A 14,176-nucleotide genomic window follows, 5' to 3' on the forward strand; every position below is an offset into this window, starting at 1 on the left:
TGTCCAGGGGCGTTTCTAACACAAACGGCGTCCAGGGGTCTTTGTTACGCTGTGCAATGGGATTTGTGACACACACACTGTCCGATGGTGTTTGTGATAGACGCCCTGTACAGGGGCGTTTGTGACACACACGCTGTCCAGGATTGTTTGTGAGACACACCCTGTCCAATGGGGTTTGTGAAACACACACTGTCCAATGGGGTTTGTGACACACACGCTGTGCAATGGGGTTTGTGACACACATACTGTCCAGAAACGTCTGTGACACAAAGGGTGTCCAGGGGTGTTTCTGACACACACGCTGTCCAATGGGGTTTGTGACACACACGCTGTCCAGGGGCGTTTGTGACACACATCCTGTTCAGGGGCGTTTGTGACAAACACCCTGTCCAATGGGGTTTGTGACACAAAACCTGTCCAATGGGGATTGTGAAACACACACTGTCCAATGGGGTTTGTGACACACACGCTGTCCAATGGGGTTTGTGACACACACCCTGACCAGAAACGTTTTTGACACAAACGGTGCCCAGGGGTGTTTGTGATACACACACGCTGTCCAATGGGGTTTGTGACACACAAGCTGTCCAATGGGGTTGGTGACACACACTCTGTCCAGCGGCGTTTGTGACACACACGCTGTCCAGGTGTGTTTGTGACATACACCCAGTCCAATGGGGTTTGTGACAGATACGCTGTCCAGGGGCGTTTGTGACACACACCCTGTCCAGGGGCGTTTGTGACACTAACGGTGTCCAAGGGTATTTGTGACACACAAGCTGTCCAATGGGGTTTGTGACACACACACTGTCCAATGGGGTATGTTGCACACACACTGTCCAGGGGCGTTTGTGACACAAACGGTGTCCAGGCGTGTTTGTGACACACACACTGTCCAATGGGGTTTGTGACACACAGACTGTCCAATGGGATTTGTTACACACACAATGTGCAATGGGCTTTGTGACACACACAAACTCCAACACGGTTTCTGACACACACCCTGTCCAGGGGCATTTGTGACACACATTGTCCGGGGGCATTGGTGACACACAGCATCTCCAGGGGTGTTTGTGACAGAAACGGTGTCCATGGGTGTTTGTGACACACAACCTGTCCAATGCGATTTGTGGAACTCACACTGTCCAATGGAGTTTATGACATGCACGCTGTGCAATGGGATTTGTGACACACACACTGTTCAATGGGGTTTCTGAAACACACCCTGTACAGAAACGTTTGTGACACAAACGCTGTCCAGGGGTGTTTGTGACACATACCCTGTCCAATGGGGTTTGTGACACACACGCTGTCCAATGGTGTTTGTGATAGACGCCCTGTACAGGGGCGTTTGTGACACACACGCTGTCCAGGATTGTTTGTGAGACACACCCTGTCCAATGGGGTTTGTGAAACACACACTGTCCAATGGGGTTTGTGACACACACGCTGTCCAATGGGGTTTGTGACACACATACTGTCCAGAAACGTCTGGGACACAAACGGTGTCCAGGGGTGTTTCTGACACACACGCTGTCCAATGGGGTTTGTGACACACACGCTGTCCAGGGGCGTTTGTGACACACACCCTGTTCAGGGGCGTTTGTGACAAACACCCTGTCCAATGGGGTTTGTGACACAAAACCTGTCCAATGGGGATTGTGAAACACACACTGTCCAATGGGGTTTGTGACACACACGCTGTCCAATGGGGTTTGTGACACACACCCTGACCAGAAACGTTTTTGACACAAACGGTGCCCAGGGGTGTTTGTGACACACACCCTGTCCAATGGGGTTTGTGACACACAAGCTGTCCAATGGGGTTGGTGACACACACTCTGTCCAGCGGCGTTTGTGACACACACGCTGTCCAGGTGTGTTTGTGACACACACCCAGTCCAATGGGGTTTGTGACAGATACGCTGTCCAGGGGCGTTTGTGACACACACCCTGTCCAGGGGCGTTTGTGACACTAACGGTGTCCAAGGGTGTTTGTGACACACAAGCTGTCCAAAGGGGTTTGTGACACACACACTGTCCAATGGGGTATGTTGCACACACCCTGTCCAGGGGCGTTTGTGACACAAACGGTGTCCAGGCGTGTTTGTGACACACACACTGTCCAATGGGGTTTGTGACACATAGACTGTCCAATGGGCTTTGTGACACACACCAATTCCAACACGGTTTGTGACACACACCCTGTCCAGGGGCATTTGTGACACACATTGTCCGGGGGCGTTTGTGACACACAGCATCTCCAAGGGTGTTTGTGACAGAAACGGTGTCCATGGGTGTTTGTGACACACAACCTGTCCAATGAGATTTGTGGAACTCATACTGTCCAATGGAGTTTATGACATGCACGCTGTGCAATGGGATTTGTGACACACACACTGTTCAATGGGGTTTCTGAAACACATCCTGTACAGAAACGTTTGTGACACAAACGGTGTCCAGGGGTGTTTGTGACACATACCCTGTCCAATGGGGTTTGTGACACACACGCTGTCCAATTGGGTTTGTGAAACACACCCTGTCCAGGGGCGTTTGTGACAAAAACGGTGTCCAGGGGTGTTTGTGACACACAACCTGTCCAATGGGGTTTGTGAAACACACACTGTCCAATGGGGTTTGAGACACACATGCTGTCCAATGGGGTTTGTTAGACACACACTGTCCAATGGAGTTTGTGACAAACACCCTGTCCAGAAACGTTTGTGACACAAACGGTGTCCAGGGTGTTTGTGAAACACACCCTGTCTAATTGGGTTTGTGAGACACACGCTGTCCAATGGGCTTTCTGATACTAACAAAGTGCAATGGGGTTTGTGAGACACACTCTGTCCAGGGGTGTTTCTGATACACATACTTTACAGGGGCGTTTGTGACACAGACCCTGTCCAGGGGTGTTTGTGACACACACCCTGTCCAATGGGGTCTGTGACATACACACTCTGTCCAATGGGGTTGGTGACACACACGCTGTCCAGGGGTGTTTGTGACACAAAAAGTGTCCAGGGGTGTTTGTGACACAAAGGGTGTCCAGGGGTGTATGTGACACACACACTGTCCAATGGGGTTTGTGACACACACCCAGTCCAGGGGCAGTTGTGACACAAAAGGTGTCCAGGAGTGTTTGTGACACACATGCTGTCCTATGGGGTTTGTGACACACACACTGTTGAATGGGGTTTGTGAGACACATGCTATCCAGGGGCGTTTGTGACACAGACCCTGTCCACGGGCGTTTGTGACACAGACCCTGTCCAATAGGGTTTGTGACACACAGGCTGTCCAGGGGCATTTGTGACACACACCCTGTCCAGGGGTGTTTGTGACACACACCCTGTCCAATGGGGTTTGTGACACACACCCTGTCCAATGGGGTTTGTGACACACACGCTGTCCAATGGGGTTTGTGACACACGCTGTCCAATGGGGTTTGTGACACACACGCTCTCCAATGGGGTTTGTGAGAGACACAGTCTCCAATGGGGTTTGTGACACACACCCTGTCTAAGGGTTTTTGTGACACACACATTGTCCAGGGGGGTTTGTGACACACACACTGTCCAGGGATATTTTGGACATACACAGTTTCCAGGGGGGCTTGTGACACATGCTGTCCAATGGGGTTTGTGAGACACACCCTGTCCAGGGGCGTTTGTGACACAAACGGTGTCCAGGGGTGTTGTGTCGCATACTGGTAGGTAGTTAGGGTCTGGCGGCCGGAAGATCTCGCGCTGTACAGAAAGAGAGTAGCCCCTCCCTAAATAGGTAGGAGTATGTGAGGCAAGCAGATGGACGTGACATTGCAAACCTAAGGTATATAACGCTGTGTTACTTGTTAATAAACGCCATTTGCTGTCCGCCACAGTGGCGTCTGTGTGCTGATGGAGCGAGCGACCTGGGATGTGGTCGCCGTGCTGTCTCTGAACCAGGTCGTCACTGCCCACTGAGAGGCAACAGGAAGGGAAGAGAACAAAGGGACTGAGAAACAAAGCAAAGTTTAGATCAAAATGAAGAGACTGGAAAGGGAAAACATTCAGCAATGATCTGGAGGAAGAGGAAAAGAGGGCTGAGGAGCAGGAAAGAGGATGAGAAGACAAAGAAAAGGCAGAGCCAGCTGGACAGGGAAGATACAGCGAGAGGGGATGGGGCTGGGAACAGGCAAGGAAGACAGAAAGACAAACAGGACAGAAAGACATCAAGAAGGAAAAGGGGCAGTAGTCTGGACAGAGATGGAGAAAGAAGCAGCAGGGAAAGGGCAGACAGGCAGAAAGACAGAGAGGGAGCAGGAGAGAGAAAGAATAATAAGGGTTGGGGCAGGATAGAGATTGGGAAAAAGTCCTGGGGTGGGCAGCAAGAGGGAGAGGGAGTGAAAAAGAAAAGGGGCAGGAATAGGCGCAGGGAGTAGGACAGAGGGATACAGTGAGAAACGATGGGGCACGGAGCGAGACAGAGAAACAGACAAGAATGACGACAAAGAGAAACCAGGGATGATGAGAACACAGAGGGGTGGAGACGGAGAGGGAGATACGAGAAACCCTGCACAGAGATTCAGAAGGGTGGGGGAATAGGTGAGGAAGCAGCAGAGGGCCAGAGGGAGAAGAGATGAAGAGGAAGAAGGGCACAGCAGGAAAGAGGAGGGAGCAGGGAAGGACTGGGACACAAAACAGGGTGAAATGTCCCCAAAGGCCCAGGACTCACCGCACTTCCTGCTCTCCGCACTGCCAGGCAAGCTGTGGAGATCAGGCACTTCTGTCTGTGAGAAATGCAGTTGTGATTTGTGCTGAGATGTTTGATGTTTACAGATACAACCAAATGAGGCTCGGGCTCTGAACCTGCAAAAAGGAAAAGGTGGGTAAGTTCTACATAAAAATTTTGAAATTTGTTTATGAGGTTATATTGATAGAGGGAGCTAACATTTTCAGGGTTAACCAACCACATAATAAGGGCCTACTAACGAACTAACACCCAGCGCTGTTTTGCTTATGCTCTAACGAACAAGTGTTTAAGGAATACAATTAAGGAATTGAATTAAACGTTGTTTATCCATAGAAAAAGCCTAAGTTATTTATTTCATTGCTTTACAACAAGTGATTGAATCTGCTATAGAAAAGTTCAACCCCCTCCTCTATAGCAAAGGACAAAAGAAAGTATGGATTTTTGTTGCATCTAATCCATAATGCAAGTATCAATTAAAACGTGTCTGCTGGAGTGGATATCCTGGACACGAACAGGCAGGTTCCTGGTGTTGTGCCCATGGTGATTCATCCACTGTGGCCGTGGGTGTCAGGCCTTGATACAACAGACACAAAACCTTGGGAGAGAGGTGATCACAGTAAAACACTTAAAGATAATGAGCTAGCACACTTGATTTAGTCTTTATTTAAAAATACACACGGCTGCTGTCTTTTTCCAGTTTAGCTACGATGGGCTCCAATATCTCTATTAATTCTAACTACAACACGTGACAAAAATTAAGGGGGGAAAGCTTTGTTTTTACAACGGTAAATACAGTCTAAATCGTAATTTGGGAAACAGATAAAGGGGTGTAGCAGATGAGGCACAGACTCTCTTTAAGATGCAGAGAGACATTTAATACAAACTCAGGTTTGCATTTGAAACATCGCGGACCTCTGTCCTTGATGTACCGATCCTGTATCAATCCCTCTGTCCCTGATGTACCCACCGCGTATCAATCCCTCTGTCCCTCATGTACCAAACCCGTATCAATCCCTCTGTCCCTGATGTACCAATCCCTCTGTCCCTGATGGTTCATGTCCCACACAGTCCTTGCTGCTTGTGTTGTTCCACCAGCGCTTGTTCTCACACTGTGACTCTTGCAATTTCTCACGGGCCTGATGTCACAACCCTGCCACATCTTCCCTTCTTTGTTTAACAATTGCAGCCATAGCAGCGTGTCACTGCACAGCCATTGCACCATTAAAGCTTTTTTCAACCATTCGTTGTGCACAAGAGAAGACACATGGTACACAATCAATAAGTACAGACTCCACATACAAACATTCTAAGCAGCAGGTTAAAGGGCCGTGTTTCGCAATTTTTGTGGCTCCCATAACTGTTACAGAATCGCTACTTAATATTCCCTGCATAGTGTTTAACACAGAATAATGAGCTCCCAGTCAACTAAGAATTCTCATTCTCTGTTCTCCAAGTCAGGATCTATATTAATATATTACTGAGCTGTCGGTTTAAGAGGGTGTAAAAACTCCGTGGGAGACTCCTCACGATCCTGTTTAATCTCAGAAGGTTTTGGCGTATTTACAGCTTTAGGCGCAGCGTGTCTAATCCCGTATAAAATGCACTGGCGATACCAATGCAGCCTGTGCCCCGATATAAGGATATCAGGATCCCACCCTGGACTGACCGAGGGACAATTTTGATCTCATGTTCTCTGTGTATTCTACACCAATAGCTGTTCTTCAACAAACCTTTTACTGGTTTGCATTTCTTTCCCTGATTATCCTTTTTCAAAACAAATGGATCTGAAGGGGACAAAGACAATGCATATGTAACATTATGTATTGTGTAATATGCCTTATGTAATAGGCAACATATGATTTAAAATATCTATCTTACTATATATTACATGTAGCACATTACTATACTACAGATCTCAAAGTATACCCACCTAGACCTGTGCAGCATATTAATATTATTTACAGTGGCCGCCATTAATTACAATATTCAATCAGATTCTCCCTGGTTGATGCCCTGTTGAACAGCAAACGATCCTTTTCCAATGTCAGAAAACACAGCCCGGGGGGGATTTCTCCCGAATCCTCCTGCCGATTGTCCAATACCTACTTCACAATCACAATGACAGACAATTGGTGAACCCTAAGTACTGGACTATAAAATCCCCCAAGACACAAGTAACAACAACAACAAACCACTAAAGACACAAACAATTATACAATTGCTAAGGCACAAACAGCAAAATCACTAAAGATACCTTTATCAAATTACTGGTCAGGCAGATTATCCCATCCTTGTCACCAGAAATGATACCGAAAAGTCGGCAAACAGACTCTTTAACACTGTTTTGAAAGTGTTAAAAAGCAGGCACTTCTATTACAGCGCGCTGGGGGATCGCTCCTCTAATCGAGCGTGCGTTCCGCTTTCCTCTGGTTTTACAGATCGTGGAACTCCTCAAACAGCAAAACACGCCAACCAATGGTACAGACGTTTCGTGCTCTTTCACCAGCGCGTGCAGCAGCAACGAGAAATCTGGAATGAGCGTCTACAGAAACACGTACGTATTTACCCAATTCAGAACAATGCGTTACATCCGCTGGCCGTACTTCATTGGCAGTAACCCCTCCTGGATTAACACCCTCTGTGGATGGCGCGGGTGCCAACTGTTGGCAATCAGGGCAGGACATAAGAACGCTCCTGGCCTGATCCACTGTCATTTGAAATTGTCCTTTTAACGCCTTTGCACTCTGGTGAAAGAATTTATGTGATCATTTAGCTTGCTCCAAGGCTTTAGGCACAGTGAGCGGCACAGCTTGTGCATCAGCCCTCCTATTGCCTTCCGCAAGAGGTCTTGGAAGGGCCGTGCGAGAGCGGGTGTGCATTGCATAATAACCATGATGTCTATGATTTATTAGAAACCATAGCATTCTCAATTCAGCCATTGAAAGAGGATTATCCTCTTCCTTAAGAAAAGAAGCTTCCAGGCAGTTAAGTATGCCAGCTGAATAATATGAGCCAGTTCCAACATTCAAAGGCTCGTTACAGAACACCTCAAAGCGATCCTAACAGCTGTCAGCTCAAGAACTTGTTTGACCCTTGGTCTCTTTTTCTACCTTGTGTTTGCAGCACTGGGTATCTGAATTCAGTCATGTAATTACAACTTTACGTGAGCGACCAGAGGCATCAGTAAATACAGTCTTGTCGCTTACTGGTCGTTGCTGACAGCAGCATTTGCCGTACAACGGTAAATTACCAATTTCAGCCCACAGTTTATGTTGACAGTAATAAACTGATATGTTCCCTGCCTATGTTGCCAATGCAATCTGGAAATTCACATCTTCAGTTAATTACCACTGCGAATTCTCCTTCCTTGTAGGAAGAAATATACCTTCAGGTCTACCCCATACATAGCATACAAACATTCTCTGCCTTTAATTATTGGTTTTGCATACATTTCTTTTATTATCCAAACTGTTTTCATTGGTGTGTGAGCTAGAGAAACCCATACAGCCACAGTCACCTTTCTCCTTCCTTGAGCTCTCCTGACCTGCGGTTCCACCACCGGTGGTACTTGCTGGACCCCAATGTCACGGGTTAATGTCACAGCTCAGTACAAATGCCCACGGTCCTCACCTGCTCCTTGGTACTTGCAGGACCCCAGTGTCACAGGTTAGAGATGTCACAGCTCAGTACAAACACCCACGGTCCTCACTCACGATGCAAACGGTTTGGATCTCCGGGTCTCTGAGGGCGAGAGTAATAAATGTGATCTGTGTGTGGCGCAGGAACTTCCCGTCCACTTGCTCCTCCATTCAGTCAGGTGCTGCAAGAGAGGGACAGAGAAAGAAACAGTTAGGACCGGATTAACAACCTCGTCATCCCTGTCCCCAAACCTGCAGGCGTCCTAGGAGGCCTGATCTAAGTTTGGCTCTTCTCCTGCTCTTTGCTGGAATACTTCACTGCACAAATTTCTGTCATGAACACTCTCTTAACCAGTCTGATGTGTTCATAGCTCCCAGCCCAGCGTCCATTCCTCAAGGTACCTCAGCATTTCCCTTTGAAACGAGACCTGAGTGCCATCCCGTCCTGAGCTCCCTCAGCATTGCCCCCTGCAGCCTCCCCGACGCCATCTCCTCCCTGAGCTCTCTGAGTCTTTCCCGCCAAAGCCCCCCCGATGTCACCCCCTCCCTGAGGTCCCTCAGCCTTTCCCGCCAAAGCCCCCCCGATGTCACCCCCTCCCTGAGGTCCCTCAGCCTTTCTCGCCAAAGCCCCCCCGATGTGACCTCCTCCCTGAGCTCCCTCAGCCTTTCCCGCCAAAGCCTCCCCGATGTCACCCCCTCCCTGAGGTCCCTCAGCCTTTCCCGCCAAAGCCTCCCCGATGTCACCCCCTCCCCGAGGTCCTTCAGCCTTTCCCGCCAAAGCCTCCCCGATGTCACCCTCTCCCCGAGGTCCCTCAGCCTTTCCCGCCAAAGCCTCCCCGATGTCACCCCCTCCCTGAGGTCCCTCAGCCTTTCCCGCCCAAGCTCCTTCCGCGCCGTCCCGCCCTCAGGCTCCTCCGCCGCTCCCCCCGTTCCCGGCCCCTCCCGGCGGCAGCGCCGCCCCCGCCCCTCGCGCCCCCTGGCACCGCCCCCTCCCGCTCGCCTTCCTCCCTCTGCCCTGTGGCACCACGGGCTCCCCCCTCCGCCCCACGGCCCCGCCCGAGCCCCGCGCAGCGCTCAGCCCGGGGCTCCCTTCCCTCACAGCCGCCCGCGTGTTTCCCCCTCGCCCCTTGCTCGGCCCGGCCCGGGGCCGCGCTCTTGCGGCTGCCTGCCCCTCGCCTTCCTCCTGCCCAAACCAGCCCCTCCCTCCCCCTCCAGCCTCCCCCCTCAGCCGGGACCGGGGCGGCCCCGGCCGGTCTCCCCGGTGTCCGCCCGCCCCTCGCTCACCGCCGGCCCTGCCGCTCCTCGCGCGCTCCTCCCGCCGCCGCACCGGCGGCACGCACTCCTCCGCCCCCGCACTTACGCAGCGTGGCCCCGCCCATCCGGCGCAGGAGCCAATCCCGTCCGCGCCCGCCACCGGGCCCCGCCCCCCCTCCCGGCCCGGAGCCGCCGGCGCCCGCAGAGCGGCGCTGTCCGCCCGCAGCGCGGCCCCGGCCCCGGCCCCGGCGGGGCAGCGGCAGCGGGGCCGGGAGCGCTCGGGCTGCGCCTGCCCGGGACGGCTCGGGACCGAGGGCTCCGCCGCTGCAGCCCGTTTCGTGCCGCTTGCACCCCCGGCTTACACGGCTGCAGCCTTCCTGCTGCTTTAGCTCACACATCTTTCTTCCTTCTACCTGCACAGCAGTTCACACTCACAAACGTTGCAGAACAATCTACAAACATTACAAAGATAGACCACGGACCACAGCTTCCTGAGCTTTCGGGTTAAAGTTCCTGTAGATCCCCATGTTTCAATAAAACAGACACCACCAGTAGAGCTGCTGCCTCTGCCGTCTTTGGTCAGAAAGAAGTGACAACACCAGAAAACACATTGGCAGCCGGTGCTTTGACCACTGAAGGTGGGATCTACAAAAGTCTGATTAAACCAAACAGCCTGAGGTCTTTATCAAGCTGCAGATCTGCCAGGCATGCTGAAATGCCTGAAATTTACTCCTGCAATATTCCACAATGGAACAGCCCTTCATCTCAAATCTCATCTCAAAGTTCCAAACCAGTACATTAAAAGCTGTCACTAGGTATTAGAAGACCACTGCAAGATCGTATTGCTTTTTGAGTTCAATAAGAATTTTTCAATAAACCAAAACGCAAGCAGTTTCTGCAGTCTGTTGCTCATCCTCCTGTTCATTCCTTAGCACTGCAGCAATCGGTTTTTATACAACGTGTCAGCAGAGGCGTTTGAAAAACCCCAAACAAAACTTATTCCAGTCCACGGACCCCCTCGCTGCCCCCCCTCACCCTGAGCCCCGCGATCAGCACTTGGTGTGGGAGAGGAGCACAGCTCGACATGTTGTATCTGGGATGCTGTATCTATTACGCTGTACTTTGGATGCTGCATCTGGGATGCTGTATATGGGATGCTATATCTGGGATGCTGTATCTGGGATGCTGTACCTGGGATGCTGTATCTGGGATGTTGTATCCGGGATACTGTATCTAGAATGCTGTATCTAGGATGCCGTACCTAGGATGCCGTATCTAGGATACTGTATCTAGGATGCTGTATTTGGGATGCTGTATCCGGGAAGCTGTATCGGGGATGCTGAATCTGGGATGCTGTATCTGGGATGCACCCGACCAGGTGCCTTTGTGTGAACATGAAACAGCCGTCTATACAGAGCTCCCTTGAATCTGTCCGCGTGAGAAATGCAGGACTGGGCAACGTCGTGCAACACGCGGAACCTGGCCAACAAACGGCGCAGCTGTGCACTCACTCCAGCTTAAGCATGAATGGAGCCTGCATCAAGGCACACGCATGTGGACAGACAATCGTTTGTAGACACCTGTGCTTTCACGCGCACGGTCGTCCAAATACAGGGTGCACCTACCTGGGAGCTTGTGGAAAGGTTTCTGATTGGTTTTCAGTGGGGAATCCTGTGTGTTCACGTGGACAAACAGAAGGCGTAGCAACTAGGTTCCAGCGCAGAAAACGAAAGTTTTCCGATGCACTCTCTTTCTCTCCCTATATGGATTTCTGTAGAAAAACCGCTAAGCCTGCGATCGACAAGTAAGCTACCACGAAGCATACCGTACGGAGAAAAAACCAACACATCCTCGGTCCACACATTGTTTCTGATACGTGCTTGAACGCAAATACCTTCGTGCTGCCGTGGCATAAAAGACGGCCGTCAGAATATGTGATTGCGCGCACCTGTGGAATTGCTTGGTTCCATATTCAGTGCTGGTGTGCGGGGCTTTCAGAACTGGTTCTGTGGAGTCGTCTGCGGAAATGCCGCTGACGGAACACGCACCCTCGATTGTTAACCAAAATATAGGCAGACGCGTTTTACCATGTCGTTCAGCATGCAGAGAGCTACGTCTGTTCCGAAGAGACAAGGGAAACGCGTGTGCACGCACAGAAGAAAAACCCGACCAGGTGCCTTTGTGTGAACGTGAAACAGCCGTCTATACACTCGCAGACACGGGAAGGTGCATCAATACAGTCACACAGCCACCAGCTTTTGAGCACAGGCTCTGCTGGTTTTCGCACTTTTCAGGCACAATCCCGAAAGCCGCGCACAATGCCCTTCATTCGCTAAATGTCGTCTAGGGAAGCATTTCTCCGGTCGATCTACCGCTCAGCTTCCTTCTGGCGTTACTGAGAAATGTCAGCGCAGGGAATCCGTCTCTGTCGAGCACACGTCAATCCGTCTTCGGTTTTCCTTTGTTGACTCTGCCTAGATCATTTCCCTGGTCTCTCTTCACCGGAGCAGTCGTGGCTGTGATGCGTTACACACAGGCACAGCCAACGCACACCAAGTGTCGAGAGACACACTCCGCTGAGCTCAACACTAGCGCAGATACACATGTGCGACGAAATCAGCACACATGCTTGTGGAGAGAAAGACATGGACTCATACGCGTCTGGAGCGACGGATAGATACAGCAGGCGCCAGGAACACAGACTGACTTCGAGGCACACTGTCCTCACACCAACAGGGACCGCTCTGCAGCTATCCTAGACGTTGATTATCGAACCAGCCACACTGACCTGCCCCAAACTCCCAGACACTTACAGGCAAGACACAATCTCTCCGACAAGCACACAAGTATTCACTTTCAGCTGTAGATCAGGGAGAAGCTTGCGCAGTGACGCCCTGTTGCTCTTTCGCATTAAGGCATGATCTGTTTCGTTTCTTTTGTACATGGGCTGCGGAAAGCTATTCCTCGCGCACTGTGAAGCATTTGCCATAGGTAAGAAGTAGCTCGGAGCAGCATTCAGTTCTGTCTGCGACTGTCTTTGCTCCTTTACTAGCAGAGCTCCCGTGCATCTGTACGCATGAGAAATGCAGGACTGGGCAACGTCGTGCAACACGCGGAGCTTTGCCAAAAGACGGCGCAGCTGTGCACTCACTCCAGCTTAAGCACGAATGGAGCCTGCAAAAAGGCACACACATGTGGACAGACAATCGTTTGTAGACATACACGCTTTCACGCACACGGTCGTCCAAGTACAGGGAAGTATCTGCACGTACCCTCCAAAAGAATATTCTCGTGCAGCCACGTATGCATGACGCAGTACGTCAACCATCAGTGCACACCTGTTTACCCTCAAGCATGTAAGCACGTTTCGCGTACGTCTTTCTGTCCAAAGATGGGAGTGGGCGCGCTTGCGGATGTGTGCATGTGTATGGCCAGGCGTTTGCTTAAGCATCATTGTGGAAAATGTAGGTGTTTTTCTCTTCTGCGTTCGTGCGCACGAGGTGGTGGGTACACATACCTGGGAGCCTGTGGAATGGTTTCTGCTTGGTTTTCACTGGGGAATCGTGTGTGTTCACGTGGACAAAGAGAAGGCGTAGCAATCAGGTTCCAGCGCAGAAAAGGCAAGTTTTCCGATGCGCTCTCTTTCTCTCCCTATACCAAGTCGTCTATAGAAACCGCTAAGCCTGCGATAGGCAAGTAAACTGCCACGAAGCATGCCGTACGGAGAAAATACCAACACATCCTCTTCCACACATTGTTTCTGATACGAGCCTGAACGCAAATACCTTCGTGCTGCTGTGCCATAAAAGACGGCCGTCAGAAAATGTGATTGCGTGCACCGGTGCAATTGCTTCGTTCTACATTCAGTCCTGGTGTGCGGAGCTTTCAGAACTGGCTCTGCGGAGTCGTCTGCGGAAATGCCGCTGACGGAACACGCACCCTCGATTGTTAACCAAAATATAGGCAGACGCGTTTTACCACGTCGTTCAGCATGCAGAGAGCTACGTCTGTTCCGAAGAGACAAGGGAAACGCGTGTGCACGCACAGAAGAAAAACCCGACCAGGTGCCTTTGTGTGAACGTGAAACAGCCGTCTATACACTCGCAGACACGGGAACGTGCATCAATGCAGTCACACAGCCACCAGCTTTTGAGCACAGGCTCTGCTGGTTTTCGCACTTTTCAGGCACAATCCCGAAAGCCGCGCACAATGCCCTTCATTCGCTAAATGACGTCTAGGGAAGCATTTCTCCGGTCGATCTACCGCTCAGCTTTCTTCTGGCGTTACTGAGAAATGTCAGCGCAGGGAATCCGTCTCTGTCGAGTACACGTCAATCCGTCTTCGGTTTTCCTTTGTTGACTCTGCCTAGATCATTTCCCTGGTCTCTCTTCACCGGAGCAGTCGTGGCTGTGCTGTGTTACACACAGGCACAGCCAACGCACTCCAAGTGTCCAGAGACACACTCCGCTGAGCTCAAAACTAGCACAGATGCACATATTCGACGAAATCAGCACACAAGTTTGTGGAGAGAAAGACATGGACTCATACGC

Source organism: Nesoenas mayeri (assembly GCF_963082525.1).
Source record: "Nesoenas mayeri genome assembly, contig: SCAFFOLD_35, whole genome shotgun sequence".
NCBI classification, from domain to species: domain Eukaryota; kingdom Metazoa; phylum Chordata; class Aves; order Columbiformes; family Columbidae; genus Nesoenas; species Nesoenas mayeri.